This window comes from Salmo salar, chromosome 08 (assembly GCF_965601325.2).
Source record: "Salmo salar chromosome 08, fSalSal1, whole genome shotgun sequence".
In the NCBI taxonomy this organism is placed as follows: Eukaryota; Metazoa; Chordata; class Actinopteri; order Salmoniformes; family Salmonidae; genus Salmo; species Salmo salar.
The window spans coordinates 22,548,672-22,566,398 of NC_138298.1; the positions used below are offsets into that span (position 1 = coordinate 22,548,672).

At 43.3% G+C, this 17,727-nt stretch overlaps 1 protein-coding gene across 5 annotated transcripts in view; it reads left to right on the top strand.

Moving 5' to 3' along the window:
• LOC106610235 (type II inositol 3,4-bisphosphate 4-phosphatase) overlaps window positions 1-17,727 on the top strand; it is a 188,340-nt gene that overhangs the window by 39,011 nt on the left and 131,602 nt on the right. The gene's annotated exons all lie outside the window — the stretch shown is intronic.

The following is a 17,727-nucleotide window of genomic DNA, read 5'->3' on the forward strand; positions in this document are numbered from 1 at the left end:
GTTGGTCGGTCTGGGTCTTCTGTTTCGGCACCCTTTTAAACCGCCTTCAAATCATTTAATGGGTTCTCCAATATGAAACACTTTAGGCTTCCCTTGGATACTGGCTATGAAGGATTAATTAGCTATTAAGGCTACGGGTTACTTACTTCACAATGATGTCATAGCTGTTGTAAGGATTCTATACACTAGCTACCACTACAGCACTGTGACGGCACTACCTGGAGCACTGGAGCCAGAGGGAACAGAAAGATCTGGAACAGAGACATCATAGCTATTGTATGGGCTCTATTTAAGCAATAAGGGCCGAGGGGGTGTTGTATATGGCCAATATACCACAGCTACGGGCTGTTCTTAAGCACGACGGAATGCAGAGTGACAAGATACAGCCCTTAGCATATTGGCAATATACCACAAACCCCCGAGGTACCTTATTGCTATTGTGAACTGCTTACCAATGTAACTACAACAGTACCAATAAATGTTTTGTCATACCCGTGGTGTACGTTCTGATATACCACGGCTTTCAAGCCAATCAGCATTCAGGGCTTGAACCACCTGGTTTCTAAAGTCCATTACAGATGCCACATGGTCACCTAGCTTATGTAAACGTGTATCTCACTGCTACACACACATACAGTACACATGGGATACTTTCAGTCCCTCTATGCTTCTGACTTGTGGCTATAGCATATCCATTGTAGTGATTCTATGTTGTCATACTGCCGATATCACAACATGTATTTCACACCTACACATGAGAACATAAAAGTACATTAACTCTTAGTTGAAAAAGAGACAACTCGAACTGGACTTCCCTCAGGTTAGAAAAATAGGTTTGTTTCACTCTTCCTGAGCCTCAGATACTGTAGAGTAGTTGAATCCAGCTGTTCTGTTAAAAATATAGCAAGTTAGCAACTTGCTAACAACCCTTCAAGCCTGGGATCTAAACGAAGCAAGCTAGTTCCTTCTGAGGTCTTCATGTAATATTGATGGAAGACTACACCTATGTGAGCCCCAACACTGTTTAAACTCTACAACACCTTCACCGTGTAAGACTCGGTTAGACACTGGTCATGTCAAGCAATCAGTCGCGTATCCCAAGTGGTAGAGTTCTGTTAAAAATGAATGTCGACTCATTCGTGGCCACACAAGCTAACGCCTTGATATAAAGATGTTTTATAGATGCCTGGTAAAGGCATAAGCTGTGTTACAGCTATATCTGGGAATGGTTGGCGGGAGTTCATTGTCCAGGCCGCTTTGGAGCCTATGGGTTTTATAGAATGTTCTGGTTCTTTGGTCTGTCTTTGTTGAGGGATGAAAATGAAGTGAATTTCATTGTTTACCGCTCACAAATGGGAGGAGTCATGAACCTTATTGAGACAACATCGTCTTGGTCTTTTTGGTACAGCTACTGTACTTGGATGTACATTATAACCTCTGCTTTCAAACCTGATCGTAAAACCCAACCATCCATACAAGTATTCCAGCATCATCCTTTATTCCATTTCCTAAAACATCCATAATAATCAGAATCCATCAGAATACAGTAGAACAGTGTTCCCTCTAATTTGTTGGGGGCACTGAGCAAATTTCAGGTCTTTTGAGCAGAATTCTTTGCAACTTCTGGCCCACGTTTACAGTGAACACTGAGGCTGTCACTTTAAAGTTTTAGACAGTAGCCAATAGGCTATTTTAGTATAATGTAGGCCAATATAAGCGGCCTGCCAACAAAACCAATAGAGCAAATCTCATAACATTTTCACATGGAAATAGCTTTTGATTTCTATGATGTAGCCTATAGGTGGTGTTCAATGCAGGCCTACATTGCAACAGACTTTTAAAAACGTTTTTACATTATGCAGGGAATCAATTCATAATTTGTTACTTGGTCTGTAACACCATGGGCCAAATAGGTGACTGAGTTGTATGATGTAAGAAACCACATTACAAAATAAAATACCACACAGAGAATTAGACCATGTAGACTACCCTCTGCCTATTGGCTTATTTCCATATTCACGCCTGTGTAAAAATACAACACAACTTGAAATGTCGTCTACACGTTTTGTGTTCTTGTAGGAAGCAGTAACTCCCCATTGAGGACCAATACTTACCTATAACTTGGCTAATAACTCACTATAACTAGTAAGAAATATCAACAAATGTGCGGCTCTGCGCTCTGATCTGAAATGCACGTTCGCTGCAGGTGATTGAAAGACCGCTTGTGGGCTACCTGTCAATAGAATACTCCGTTACGCTCTGTGCTCTGCTTACAACAAAATCACAGACTCAATCTTACGAAGTTAGATTTGTTTTGGTTTGTTGCATTGAAAAGGGGCTGATATAATATTGATTCGATCACAGAGAAAAACGTTGATCTATATAGTGCATGGAAACTAATGTGGAGAATTCAGTGAAGTTCAATCTCTTGCGTCTCTTCACGCCACGGACACTCGCAGTTTAGAGGGAACATTGCAGCAGAATAAAACCAGACAGAATATTCTGCATTGCTGTGGAGACTGTCTCCTGACTAGGGCCTGACATCCTGTCAGGGTTCCTACTCACAACACTTCCATTCATTCAAAATAGTCCGAGAGACACCGTGCGTGCGCATGCGCGTGTCAGTGGTGGTTGTTATGGGGGCCGTTGAAGTTTTTTTTTCTCATGAGCATGACCTTATTTCTATTACAGCATATTGGATGACTGTCATTCAGATTCCATTCACCCAGTTCAATGTAACAGCGATAGGTTTAGGCTACTACATGATACTCTAATTTCCCCTATACCCATCATGAGGTTGATACAACCTAGCCTATGAAGGAAAGTTTACAACGTAGGTGCACACAGGTCCAGAGAAAAGGTGACAGACAGTGACACATGGACAGACAGTGACACATTCAAAACCGCCTTGCACAGTCTTGCCTTCATCTACAGTGCCTTGCGAAAGTATTCGGCCCCCTTGAACTTTTCGACCTTTTGCCACATTTCAGGCTTCAAACATAAAGATATAAAACTGTAATTTTTTGTGAAGAATCAACAACAAGTGGGACACAATTATGAAGTGGAACGAAATTTATTGGATATTTCAAACATTTTTAACAAATAAAAAACTGAAAAATTGGCCGTGCAAAATTATTCAGCCCCTTTACTTTCAGTGCAGCAAACTCTCTCCAGAAGTTCAGTGAGGATCTCTGAATGATCCAATGTTGACCTAAATGACTAATGATGATAAATAGAATCCACCTGTGTGTAATCAAGTCTCCGTATAAATGCACCAGCTCTGTGATAGTCTCAGAGGTCCGTTTAAAGCGCAGAGAGCATCATGAAGAACAAGGAACACACCAGGCAGGTCCGAGATACTGTTGTGGAGAAGTTTAAAGCCGGATTTGGATACAAAAAGATTTCCCAAGCTTTAAACATCCCAAGGAGCACTGTGCAAGCGATAATATTGAAATGGAAGGAGTATCAGACCACTGCAAATCTACGAAGACCCGGCCGTCCCTCTAAACTTTCAGCTCATACAAGGAGAAGACTGATCAGAGATGCAGCCAAGAGGCCCATGATCACTCTGGATGAACTGCAGAGATCTACAGCTGTGGTGGGAGACTCTGTCCATAGGACAACAATCAGTCGTATACTGCACAAATCTGGCCTTTATGGAAGAGTGGCAAGAAGAAAGCCATTTCTTAAAGATATCCATAAAAAGTGTTGTTTAAAGTTTGCCACTAGCCACCTGGGAGACAAACCAAACATGTGGAAGAAGGTGCTCTGGTCAGATGAAACCAAAATCGAACTTTTTGGCAACAATGCAAAACGTTATGTTTGGCGTAAAAGCAACACAGCTCATCACCCTGAACACCCTATCCCCACTGTCAAACATGGTGGTGGCAGCATCATGGTTTGGGCCTGCTTTTCTTCAGCAGGGGCAGGGAAGATGGTTAAAATTGTTGGGAAGATGGATGGAGCCAAATACAGGACCATTCTGGAAGAAAACCTGATGGAGTCTGCAAAAGACCTGAGACTGCGACGGAGATTTGTCTTCCAACAAGACAATGATCCAAAACATAAAGCAAAATCTACAATGGAATGGTTCACAAATAAACATATCCAGGTGTTAGAATGGCCAAGTCAAAGTCCAGACCTGAATCCAATCGAGAATCTGTGGAAAGAACTGAAAACTGCTGTTCACAAACGCTCTCCATCCAACCTCACTGAGCTCGAGCTGTTTTGCAAGGAGGAATGGGCAAAAATTTCAGTCTCTCGATGTGCAAAACTGATAGAGACATACCCCAAGCGACTTACAGCTGTAATCGCAGCAAAAGGTGGCGCTACAAAGTATTAACTTAAGGGGGCTGAATAATTTTGCACGCCCAATTTTTCAGTTTTTTATTTGTTAAAAAAGTTTGAAATATCCAATAAATTTCGTTCCACTTCATGATTGTGTCCCACTTGTTGTTGATTCTTCACAAAAAATTACAGTTTTATATCTTTATGTTTGAAGCCTGAAATGTGGCAAAAGGTCGAAAAGTTCAAGGGGGCCGAATACTTTCGCAAGGCACTGTAGCTGATATAGGGTGTAATCATTAGTCCAACATTTGCAAATGAGAGTTTCTATTGGACAAATTCAGGTATGTTTATCTCTGTTTTGTTGCGTTTGCTTCCGTTTAAGAAACATTTTTCAACAGAATCGGTGGAATGAATACACCCCTGTTCAGCGTAAACACAGTTAACTTTCATAACAGCCACGTTGTATTCCTTCTCGTATCTATGCGCTCTCCTCCTCTCAGCTTTTCCCTTCACTTGTGGACTTTAAGGCACAACACATCAGCTGTATGTGACCAGGCGAAAAAACCTTTCCAAGCCAAACCATATCATAACCGCTACACACAGCCTACATCGTTGTCACCATATTGGCTAAAGTAACATCATAGTCAACATAGCTAATAGAACTAACGTGTTAGTAAACCTGTTACATGCAGTAACGTTACAATGTACAGTCAGTAAGCAGTTTAGCACTTACACCGGCGGGCAACGGTGGCAATAAATGAGTAAAAACCAAAAGCTTAACTTGACTTGGAAGAGTTACAGTGTTGTTGGATAGTCATAGCCAGCTAGCTAACATAGCATCCTTCTATTTTAACAGGGCATTTGAGTTAGCTAAACTAGCTAGTTGCATTTGTTAGCAAAGTAGGTGAATCGGAAAGTGAAAAAAGTATCCTCTCTCTCTCTCTCTCTCTCGTATATATATGTGTGTGTGTGTGTGTGTGTGTGTGTGTGTGTGTGTGTGTGTGTGTGTGTGTTGCTTCGCCTTCATTTTGGAAGAAATTAATTTGTTAAAAAATGTGTTCAACTATTGTCTCTCTCTATTTGCGTCAACTACTCACCACATTTTATGCTCTCCAGTGCTAGCTAGCTTATGCTTTCAGTACTAGATTAATTCTCTGATCCTTTGATTGGGAGGACAACATGTCAATTCATACAGCAAGTGCTTTGATAGGTTGGAGGACATCCTTTCAGATGTTGTCATAATTACTGTGTAAGTCTATGGAAGGGGGTGAGAACCATGAGCCTACTAGGTTTTGTATTGAACTCAATGTACCCAGAGGAGGACGGACGCTACACCATGGAGTGCTGTTGAGGCTGCTGGTGTTGAGGCTATTGTAGACCATTGCAAAATAGTGTGTTTTAGTCAATTATTTGGGGACGTGATTATATTTAATATCATTTTATCTAAAAAAAAAAATGTTTTATTCACTGAGGAGGATGGTCAGCCCCTTCCTCCTCTGAGGATCCTTCAATGGTGTGTGTGTGCTGGTGCATGTGCCCAGACTGTCTTGTCTGCTTCACGACAGGCCCTCCTGTGCTTTTCAGATCATCCCCTCATACCTCTACTTTCCTCTAGTCCTCCTCTTCTAGTCTCCTCTAGTCTCCTCCTCTAGTCTCCTCCACTAGTTGTCTCCTCTTCTAGTCTCCTCTTCTAGTCTCCTCCTCTAGTCTCCTCTTCTAGTCTCCTCCTCTAGTCTCCTCTAGTTGTCTCCTACACTAGTCTCCTCTAGTCTCCTCCTCTAGTCGTCTCCTCTAGTTGTCTCCTCCTCTAGTATCCTCCTCTAGTCTCCTATAGTAGTCTCATCTAGTAGTCTCCTCCTCTAGTGTCCTCCTCTAGTTTCCTCTAATCTCCTCCTCTAGATGTTTAACAATTTTACAATAGTCTCCCCCTCTAGTCTCTAGTTTCCACCTCTAGTATCCTCCTCTAGTCTCCTATAGTAGTCTCATCTAGTAGTCTCCTCCTCTAGTCGTCTCCTCCTCTAGTCGTCTCCTCCTCTAGTCGTCTCCTCCTCTAGTCGTCTCCTCCTCAAGTCGTCTCCTCTAGTCGTCTCCTCTAGTCGTCTCCTCCTCTAGTCGTCTCCTCCTCTAGTCTCCTCCTCCTCTAGTCGTCTCCTCTTCTAGTCTCCTCCTCTAGTCTCCTCCTCTAGTCTCCTCTAGTTGTCTCCTCTTCTAGTCTCCTCTAGTGTCCTCCTCTAGTTTCCTCTAGTTGTCTCCTCCTCTAGTGTCCTCCTCTAGTCTCCTCTAGTTGTCTCCTCTTCTAGTCTCCTCTAGTGTCCTCCTCTAGTTTCCTCTAGTCTACTCCTCTAGATGTTTTACAATTTTACAATAGTCTCCCCCTCTAGTCTCTAGTTTCCACCTCTAGTATCCTCCTCTAGTCTCCTATAGTAGTCTCATCTAGTAGTCTCCTCCTCTAGTCGTCTCCTCTTCTAGTCTCCTCCTCTAGTCTCCTCCTCTAGTCTCCTCTAGTTGTCTCCTCCTCTAGTGTCCTCCTCTAGTTTCCTCTAGTCTACTCCTCTAGATGTTTTACAATTTTACAATAGTCTCCCCCTCTAGTCTCCTCTAGACTCCTCTCCGTCTCCTCACTTGCCCTACAGAGTACAATTAAGGACTTTCCCACTGGGCACACACTGTTGTTTCCACATAATTCAAATCTAATTACGTTGAACCAACGTGGAATAGACGTTGAATTGACGTCTGTGCCCAGTGGGTTGACTGAGAACTGCTCTCAAAGGAGACTTTGGTATGTACGAATCTGAAGGGAGAGACAATATTACAATTTCTAAAACGTCGACTTCTTTTCTCCCCCCTTTTTTGAGTTGTCTTTCTCGTCTTTCCTCTTTATTAGTGGTTTTCACAGCAGCAGTAGCTACAGTACAATGGTTCCAGATCTTTCTCTTCCCTCTGGCTCCAGTGCTCCAGTTCTCCTGAAGTGCTGTAACATACTAGACGTTTTGCTCTGCTGGGCTGGGCTCAGCTTGTACAGCGCTAGCTGCTTGTCTTGGTCTCATTAGCCAGTGTGTAGGTGGTACGGCCGTGACCCCAAACACGAGTTGACACCCCGCATCAGCCACCCTGGTACAAATGGGAGCCGATCAGCCAAAGCACCAGTAATTTAATGTCACATTTTTGGTGATAGAAAAGAAAAAGAGCGATTTGGAAATGTGGAAGAATGTGTGTGTGGGTGCATTTGTGAGGTTGTGTTTACAGATGAGCAACCAGCATTTTACAAGTCATATGCAGCTCGCAATTCATTCCAAAGGCGAGGACGTCACCGCTTCTAGTGTCGGTCATGAAAAAGGTGGTTATTTGACAGACCACTAGGTAAACATCAAATAAAATCTCTGGCGTCTTAAATTGGCCTGACGTGTGCTATCTGTATGTCCACTGCAAGGGGTTAGGTTGGTCATTGAAGGGGAAAGGAGAGGAGGACGAGAGGGGAAAACTAATGAAGCAGTTTTTCTAGATGAATCCCTTAATATTCCAGGAGGAGCAGAATGTTACATTTCATACTGGGGTGATTTCCCTTTGCCTCCGGCTTCCAAGTTGTCGGAGATGTGCATTCCGAGATGAGCCCCGGTGCTGCTGCAGTGCTGCCGTGAATACATGAGGGGACGGACAGAGCAGATGGAATGGTAAGAGGTAGAGTGGAGGTGGAGAGAAGGGGTGGGGGTGGCGAGGCCTGTTCTCTCTGACTGAGTGATCTGCCCCCAGGCCTTGTTGTCAAGGGTGACAGGTTACCCAGAATTACCCAGATTTCCTCTGTGCATAGCTGAATCCCATGGGCATTAGATTGTACATTCCGATCATGTCCCCACTTGTTCAATTAAACCTCTACACGTCAAGAACCCCCCCCCCCCCCCCCCCCCAAATCAGTGTATTCAGATGATTCCACTCCATCCAACACAACATATTGCTGGATAAAATGATTTTAGGGACTGGGAAAGATATTCCGTACTCCTCGTAGGCTGGCTTTGTAGGTTTGGCATTTTAGGCATCATTTGAGCCAGCGACCTCATGTTTGCGTGATTCATAACCTTTATGAAATAGTGTTTCTTGCATAATAGATATTATTTCTCCAGAGTACATTTTTCCTCGTACTCAAATTACGCGAATTGCACAAACAAAACCTAATTAGACTATTAGATAACCTTGAGAAACTGATAGAGAAGATTGACAGTGAACTCAGACGACAGATCCAGAATAACAGACCAAAAGCCTACGACCCGCAAAGACTCAAATTGGAGAAGAGAGAGAGCGACCGAGAGACGAGGGTTCGTGAACAGATCTGTGGCCAATTATTTCACAAAGTGCAGCGCATCAGAGGGCACTTATCAAAGTAGAGGGGGAGAAGAGATAACGACAGGCTGAGATGGAGGGCGAGAAAGCGAGGGAGAGAGACGAGTGAAAGGATATGGGAACAAACACAATATTGTTTGTGTGCATTGTTGTGTGTTGTCTGTATCGCATTCTAGTGCTCACTTACCTTGTTGAAGAACCTCGGAGACACGGAACACCCAACTAATATCGAGAGCAGGAGCTTCTTGTCGGAATCAAAGCGATTACCCAGCATCCTCTATGGTCTTCGAAGATAGGATGGAAGCCTGTAGATTGTAGTAGAGCCCTTGTGTGTAATCATAGGCTCATTTATCTCTACGTCTGGCCTCTATGATGTAATGAACATGTAATGCGGTTTTCATTGTGTGTTTGTCATTGTAATCTTCAGGCCATGAAGAGGGGATTTGATTGGGTTCTGTGATGTGTGATACACAGTACCGTGGCGAACAATAGAGAAGCTCCTCTCAGCAAAGTATAGAAATGGGGCGTGTCCAGTAATTTCCATGAAGACGCCATAACATGTGTTCAAATACAGAGCTTTTTACTTTATTGCTTTAATCACCATTTAAGATGGTCGTCCCGCAAACATTGACAAGCACGCACACGCACCAGCCTTTATACTGTCATTCAAGTGACACCCTTGAAGGTGTAGAGAAATACTTACTAGATCCAGGATGAGTACAAAGTAGCAGGGAGGGTACTGATCAATATGCTCAACCTCCAACCCCGTGTCAAAGCAGCATGGACACAGGAGCAAGGCATGCTTACGCTCACCTATCCTCTCCTCTCTTTGCTTTATAGTGTGGAGGAGATGGTGCAGGAAAAAAGCCCTACATCATGTCTAGCTGTAATTCACATCAAGTAATGTTGACATTAGCTTCACATTCCTTCACTGGACAAGCGTCAGAGTGTAAGACATGGCTCAATGGCACGTATGCTTAGCATCGTGCAATATACCAGTCATTACAGTGCCTGTCCTTCCAATGTACAGGTCATTGTCTCTCCTCTTTTAACTGACTTTTAGATAGTAGTTATAGCAATTCCCTAGGCTCTCTATTTCTACAGTCATCTCTCCATGTGACCCAAGGGAATCATTGTTCCAATTATGTAGCTACTGCTGATGCACTGACAGTCCTCCCCTAGTTTAATCCTCCCCGTCAATAATCATCATGTGCAAATGGGGTGACGCGGCACTTTTTTGGGTACGACAAGGATTCAGGGCTTTTCACCTGGGTGTCTGTCAAATCTGGAGCGAACCAGCTTCTTAAAATCTTCTTAAGGATCCACCCCTTTTTTCAATTTTCACCTAAAATGACATACCCAAATCTAACTGCCTGTAGCTCAGGACCAGAAGCAAAGATATGCATATTCTTGATACCATTTGAAAGGAAACACTTTGAAGTTTGTGAAATGTGAAATTAATGTAGGAGAATATAACACATTAGATCTGGTAAAAGATGATACAAAGAAAAAAAAAAACTGTTTTTTTGGTAGTTTTTTTGTACCATCTTTGAAATGTAAGAGAAAGGCCATCATGTATTATTCCAGCCCAGGCACAATTTAGATTTTGGCCACTAGATGGCAGCAGTGTATGTGCAAAGTTTTAGTTGGATCAATGAACCATTGCATTTCTGTTCAAAATGTTGTATCAAGATTGCCTAATTTGTTTATTAATAACTTTTCAAGTTCATAACTGTGCACTCTCCTCAAACAATACCATGGTATTCTTTCACTGTAATAGCTACTGTAAATTGGACAGTGCAGTTAGATTAACAAGAATGTAAGCTTTCTGCCAATATCAGATATGTCTATGTCCTGGGAAATGTTCTTGTTACTTACAACCTCGAATGACATTAGCTCAACTGTCCCGGGACACCGATCCTGCAGAGTCAGAAGGAAAGAATGGATTTTAATCCCAGGTGTGGCTTCCAGATGATAATCTATACTTTCCTATATACCTTGTCCAGGGTTGAGTAGGTTACTTTCTAAATGTAATTTACATTTTAGTTTTTTAACAGACGCTTTTATCCAGTGGATACATTTTTCATTTGTCCTGGTCCCCCGTGGGAAACGAACCCACAACCGTGGCGTTGCAAGTGCCATGCTCTACCAACTGAGCCACAGGGGACTAGTTACCTGTCCAAAATTATAATCAGTAATGTAATTTTGGGATTACCCAAACTCAGTAACGTAATCTGATTGTTTAGTTACTTTTAGATTACTTTCCCTTATGAGGCATTAGAAGAATACAAAAATGAATATTACCAATTTAACAACATTTATTGCAGGATCAATCACTCTTGGTTTACATGACTGGCCATAAATGGATGTTGCATTTTACTTTGTTATGTAGGCTTCTTCTAACCAATTACTTTCCACTACAGATAATAATATGATTAGGCTATATCTTTACATTAAAAACCAAAGTCTGTCAGATTTCCGGTCATTCCAATTAATTTAATACCCCTTGATCTTCAAGAATAGGACTTGGAAATATAGATTAGCTAGATTGTTTTACTTGAGCTTAACCCAGAAACGAAGGACTTATTAGCTTACTCAATTTGTGATTTAGTTGTCATGGAGGACTGATGGGCTCACTGCTTCGAGTTGAAGAATATATGCTGCTCTCATGGAATGACAAGAATGAATGCCTTATGCTGCATTTGCTATAAATGTATAGTTTTTTTGGTGACACATTGATATCTTGATGTGCGAGTTTGAGCATGTGTCCGTTAGACCTATGGATTATTTATTTTAATCAGAACAAATTATATTGAGCAATAAAAGCCCGCTCGTGGTCTTCTTAAATTCAGCTGGTTGTTGACAGTATGGTGCACAATGCCACGGCATAGTTTAGAAGGGAGGAACTCCCTCAAACCTTTAGTCCATAAGCTGGGATCCGCACTACGCAGCTGTTGCAAGAGCGCATTTGTCACTGGCTGTCCACTGGTCACAAAAACAATACATGATGAGCAGCATAAGCTTCTTCAATTCAAACATTATTGGGTTAAAGTACACATATACACATATACTGTACAGTACAGTTGTGAACAGCCACCCACAACAACCACAATCCATAAGGTGCAAAATAGCTATTGAGAGAGCAGCAGTGTGATTCATACTAATGCATTATGTCGATATCTGTAATAAGTTAGATCTGTATGCTGTCGTTCTTACCTGGAAGCGTTTATTCAAGCAGTTGCACCATTGGAAGACATAGCTTGGACCGTAACTACAAAAGCCTGTCCCTGCTCTTTTCCTGTGATCCATCGAACACGTTTGGTGTGTCATCATAGTGGTCTCTGACTTGTGGTCAGACTCGCTCAGGCGTAACAAACTTAAACTTTTTTCAAATCTGATTTGAATGTCATTAAAAAAACAGAAAGGTGTCCAATAATTTTTTCTCAAACATTCTTTCTGAATGTAAAAGTAATCCTAGAAGTAATCATCTAGTTTTTCCAAAAGTATCTGTTATCGGATTGCATTATTTTCTGGTAAAGTAACCGATTACAGTTGCAGTTGTATTGTAGTCAGTTACATGTAATCTGTTACCCCCCAACCCTGACCTTGTCATACTAGTATTCAATGACAAATCCTTCAGTAAATGCTAATGGAGGGTGGATAAAGCCAGGTTTAGGTTTAGGGTTGGGTTAAAGTGAGATTACTCTTTGAATAAAGTATGGTGGGAGGTTGAAGTATGTTATCATCCCAGGCTTCAGTTGTCATGGCCTCACGTCAATGTAAGAGACAGCTAATTAGAGGGCCGACTTGTATTTTACTCTCTCGCTCTCTCTCTACTCTCTTTCTTTCAACTCAATTTAATGGGCTTTATAGGCATGGGAAACATGTTTACATTGCCAAAGTAAGTGAAGTAGATAATAAACAGAAAATCATTTTTTTTTTTTACAGTAAACATTACTCTCTCAAAAGTTCTCTCTCTACTCTCTTCCTTTCCTCTTCTATCCATCTCCCCCCTCTCTTTCTGTCTCCCTCTCTCTCTGAATCATATTCAAAGTGGATCTTACCAGCGGGTGCTCTTCAGATCTCTCCAGAGGTCAGCCTGTGTTAACGGCAGACAGTTAACAGCAGCCGGTAGACAGCAAGACCTCCCCACTTGCACCGCCACTGGCCTGTCAGAGATAACACCTAGACATTCAGCCCCACAATCAAAGAGACAGGGTCAATAGAGCCAATCGAAGGGAAATACCAAGGAAAGAGCTATGTCGTGATAGGGCGGCAGACCATAAGGCTGTTGTGACAGATAAGGGGGACTGACTGTCATCTCAAGGCTGAAAGAAAGCAGTAAGGTGGCCTCCTCCTCCTGTTCCTTCGCCACCAGTCCTCCTCATGGTGTCAGTGTCACCGTCGGGTTGAACGGTAGAAATCTAAAGGGTTCTTAATCAGAACTAGTTGCTTAATGAGTGACATCTTGACAAGTGAATGTGTCTCCACTCTCTCTCTTTCTATCGGTGGCCAAAGATCCACTGCATATGTAGAGGTGATGGTTTCTACCGATCAGTTTCTTAGGCCTGAGGAGATGAGGAAATAACGGGTGGTGGGGGGTGGCCACCATCCAAGAACATTCTGCTTAATGCTGACGGGGGGAAATAAGTCCTTTTTTAAAACTGCATCTCCAGCTAGAAGCTAGAAGGGAAGAGTTGCAAAGATGGAATGTAAACATGTAAGTTATCTGGTGCAACAACCACCCTTTGGCTAGCCTGGAATTGGAACGGAGTGTGATTACTGTATTTGTAACAACCCCTGACTATGGTATTGTTTCCAGGGGAGAAAAGTATGTTACATGATTATAGTACACGGAAGAGCCACACTCTCTATCGTCCGGTGCTTTCTCTCCCCTCCGTCGCCGCCAGTAAATAATCGTCACTTATGCTGCATTTCATTTCACACCGTAGCCCGGACGGCCGCTGAGAAAGATTGCTTTTGATGGATGGCACAATTACATTTCTACTGTGTTGTATTTACCCTCCCCAAACTGAGAGAAACTGAATTTTTCACCTCATTTTTTTTTTATCCATCACACACATACACACAGGAACACACACAAAGACACAGCAACACACACCATGTCCCATATCCCATCATCATGATTTGTTATTAATTCCTCCATGTTCTTCAGTGTGTTGACTTTATATTCTCTCTCCTCTCGGGCCTTGCTGCAGTACGATTCCTTTGTAATGGTCGGTTTCATTAACTCTGAGGGAGAATCCATAGAGGGGAAGGAGGAAATGTAGCCTACTTCCTTGTTCCTCTGTGACGATATGGTCAGGCTTGGGTTGAAGTTAGTCCGCTATGTTTTAGACCTGTGTAGACATGTTTTGGTGCTGCTTGCTGGCAGTTTTAGACTGTGATGCAAGCGCTATAATCCGTAAAGACATTTAGAGAATGTTTGTATTGACTTATAGTTCTAATAAAACTGTATACAGTATGGAGAGAGAGCTAGAGAGAGATGGAGGGAGATCTCCAGTTGTTATTTGTTTACTGGTACCTAACATCAACTTGCCCATGCTCGTCATTGAATGATATTGAAAAGACTGTATAACTTTACATGAATCTGGCATCTATCCAAACCTGAATGGAATGGGCTCTTTATAAGTTAGATAAATGTGACATCGCAATGAAATGTCCCTTCGCTATCAGAGCCCAGATATGGATAGACAGCCTTTCAAACCTGAATGGATAAACTCTTTACAAGTTAGATAAGTTTGACATGGCAATGAAATGAAGTGTCCCTGCCTTTGTGTCTTCGCTATAGCTACCGAATACAAGATATGAAAAGAGACGGCGTGCCTTCAAGCTTTTCAAAGTTCTCTTCAACGTCTGCCTTTTTACATTAAAAAGAAAATCCCGTTAACTTTATACCACGGCTGTAAAAGTGTTGAAGGCAGTCAGACGAGCACAGTTGACAATTGAGGAGAAGTAAAACTGCCTCCATCCGGGAGAGTGGAAAGTTAAAACTCGCTAATGCGTTTTTATTGAAGCCAAAGCCTCGTCTGCTGTGTCAAGCTAACACTACACTTGCCATGTTACTCTGAAAAACCCCATCACAAAGAGGGAAATATCGCATTTGAGTGGCATCAAAGAAAATACTCCAGAATGTTAACTAAATTGTGTAACATGGTGAAGTCCACGTCTAGTCGAGTTTTTCGAGACTTCATTTGTTACGTCTCAATATAGTCTTGGTGCATCAATATCTCTGGTTTGTTTGTTAAAGACAGTGAAATACAGATTGCCTAATTGCATCACCCTCCTGTCCACCCATAAAACAACTTGAAACTCTATTTCTTGGACCTCAATCCAGCATTGACACGTCTGTATCTTCATCTTGTTTGTTATAGGAAGTACACGATAATTGCATCACCCTCCAGTCTGCCGTGTACACAATAATAAAACAACTCATTCTTTGCGTGAATGTTTAGTTGAAAATGAAGTGTTGGTTTTATTTGGTGGGTGTGTGGGCAGTCGGATGGGGAAATGCTGTTAGAATAGTGCCACGGCTATTAAAACCAGTGGAGTAAATCTAAACAGGGGGCAGTAATTAAAATATGCTGAGTGAATACAGATGTCTGTCGGAGCCGCCACAAGGAGATGCGCTTCCCCCTCCGGTCCAATGCTAATGCAATCACAGTGTCCAAGCTGATAAAGTCATGTACATAAAGGAGGGGTTGGCCTTCATCTAGGTGACGAGAATTTCTGATTAATGTAGACGGGGTAGAGAATAGTGTGGAGTAGAATCAAATAGAGAATGGACTCTGTAATAGCCTGTAGTATGTAGAGCAGAGTTCTCCAACCCTGTTCCTGGAGAGACACTCCTGTAGGTTTTAACTCCAACCCTGTTCCTGGAGAGACACCCTACTGTAGGTTAACTCCAACCCTGTTCCTGGAGAGACACTCCTGTAGGTTTTAACTCCAACCCTGTTCCTGGAGAGACACCCTCCTGTAGGTTTGAACTCCAACCCTGTTCCTGGAGAGACACCCTCCTGTAGGTTAACTCCAACCCTGTTCCTGGAGAGACACCCTCCTGTAGGTTTGAACTCCAACCCTGTTCCTGGAGAGCTACCCTCCTATAGGTTAACTCCAACCCTGTTCCTGGAGAGATACCCTCCTATAGGTTAACTCCAACCCTGTTCCTGGAGAGACACCCTCCTGTAGGTTTGAACTCCAACCCTGTTCCTGGAGAGCTACCCTCCTATAGGTTTTAACTCCAACCCTGTTCCTGGAGAGATACCCTCCTATAGGTTAACTCCAACCCTGTTCCTGGAGAGCTACCCTCCTGTAGGTTAACTCTAACCCTGTTCCTGGAGAGATACCCTCCTATAGGTTAACTCCAACCCTGTTCCTGGAGAGCTACCCTCCTGTAGGTTAACTCCAACCCTGTTCCTGGAGAGACACCCTCCTGTAGGTTAACTCCAACCCTGTTCCTGGAGAGCTACCCTCCTGTAGGTTTGAACCCCAACCCTGTTCCTGGAGAGCTACCCTCCTGCAGGTTTTAACTCCAACCCTGTTCCTGGAGAGCCATCCTCCTATAGGTTAACTCCAACCCTGTTCCTGGAGAGCTACCCTCCTGTAGGTTAACTCCAACCCTGTTCCTGGAGAGACACCCTCCTGTAGATTTTAACTCCAACCCTGTTCCTGGAGAGACGCCCTACTGTAGGTTTGAACTCCAACCCTGTCCCTGGAGAGACACCCTCCTGTAGGTTTGAACTCCAACCCTGTTCCTGGAGAGCTACCCTCCTATAGGTTTTAACTCCAACCCTGTTCCTGGAGAGATACCCTCCTGTAGGTTAACTCCAACCCTGTTCCTGGAGAGACACCCTACTGTAGGTTTGAACACCAACCCTGTTCCTGGAGAGACACCCTCCTGTAGATTTTAACTCCAACCCTGTTCCTGGAGAGACACCCTACTGTAGGTTTGAACTCCAACCCTGTTCCTGGAGAGCTACCCTCCTATAGGTTTGAACTCCAACCCTGTTCCTGGAGAGCTACCCTCCTGTAGGTTAACTCCAACCCTGTTCCTGGAGAGCCACCCTACTGTAGGTCTGAACTCCAACCCTGTTCCTGGAGAGACATCCTCCTGTAGGTTTTAACTCCAACCTTGTTCCTGGAGAGCTACCCTCCTGTAGGTTAACACCAACCCTGTTCCTAGGAGAGCTACCCTCTTGTAGGTTAACTCTAACCCTGTTCCTGGAGAGCTACCCTCCTGTAGGTTAACTCCAACCCTGTTCCTGGAGAGCTACCCTCCTGTAGGTTTGAATTCCGACCCTGTTCCTGGAGAGACACCCTCCTGTAGGTTAACTCCAACCCTGTTCCTGGAGAGCTACCCTCCTGTAGGTTAACTCCAACCCTGTTCCTGGAGAGCTACCCTCCTTTAGGTTAACTCCAACTACTGTTCCTTTTGATCCAACTCCAGTTGTAACTAACCTGATTCAGCTTATCAACCAGGTAATTATTAGAGTCAGGTGCGCTAGATTAAGGTTGGAGCAAAAACCTACAGGACGGCAGAGCACCAGGAACAGAGTTGGAGACATAGCCGTGGGAAGTAGGAGTGCTGAGGGTGTTGCAGCATCCCCTGAAAAATGAGAATTAAAAGAAATTACATATACATATATATTATTTTCTTCCACAAAAGTAGTGCACTGAGCCTTTACCCCCAGCAGCACCCCAAAACATCTTCCCGGGGCTATGGTTGAAGACTGGAGAGCCCTGATGTAGAGGGTATGGTACTGTAGGGTGCAGCACAACATGACAGACCTCACATAACTAATTTATGCATCATGACTTATACAACAGGCTTTAACAGGGCATGATGTTATCCTCTTCTCCTTGTCCCTGTGGGGATACTGTCTGTCTGTCGCTGTCTGTCTGTCTCTCCTCCTTGTCTCTGTGGGGATACTGTCTGTCTGTCTCTCCTCCTTGTCCCTGTGGGGATACTGTCTGTCTGTCTGTCTCCTCCTTGTCCCTGTGGGGATACTGTCTGTCTGTCTGTCTGTCTGTCTGTCTGTCTGTCTGTCTGTCTGTCTGTCTGTCTGTCTGTCTGTCTGTCTGTCT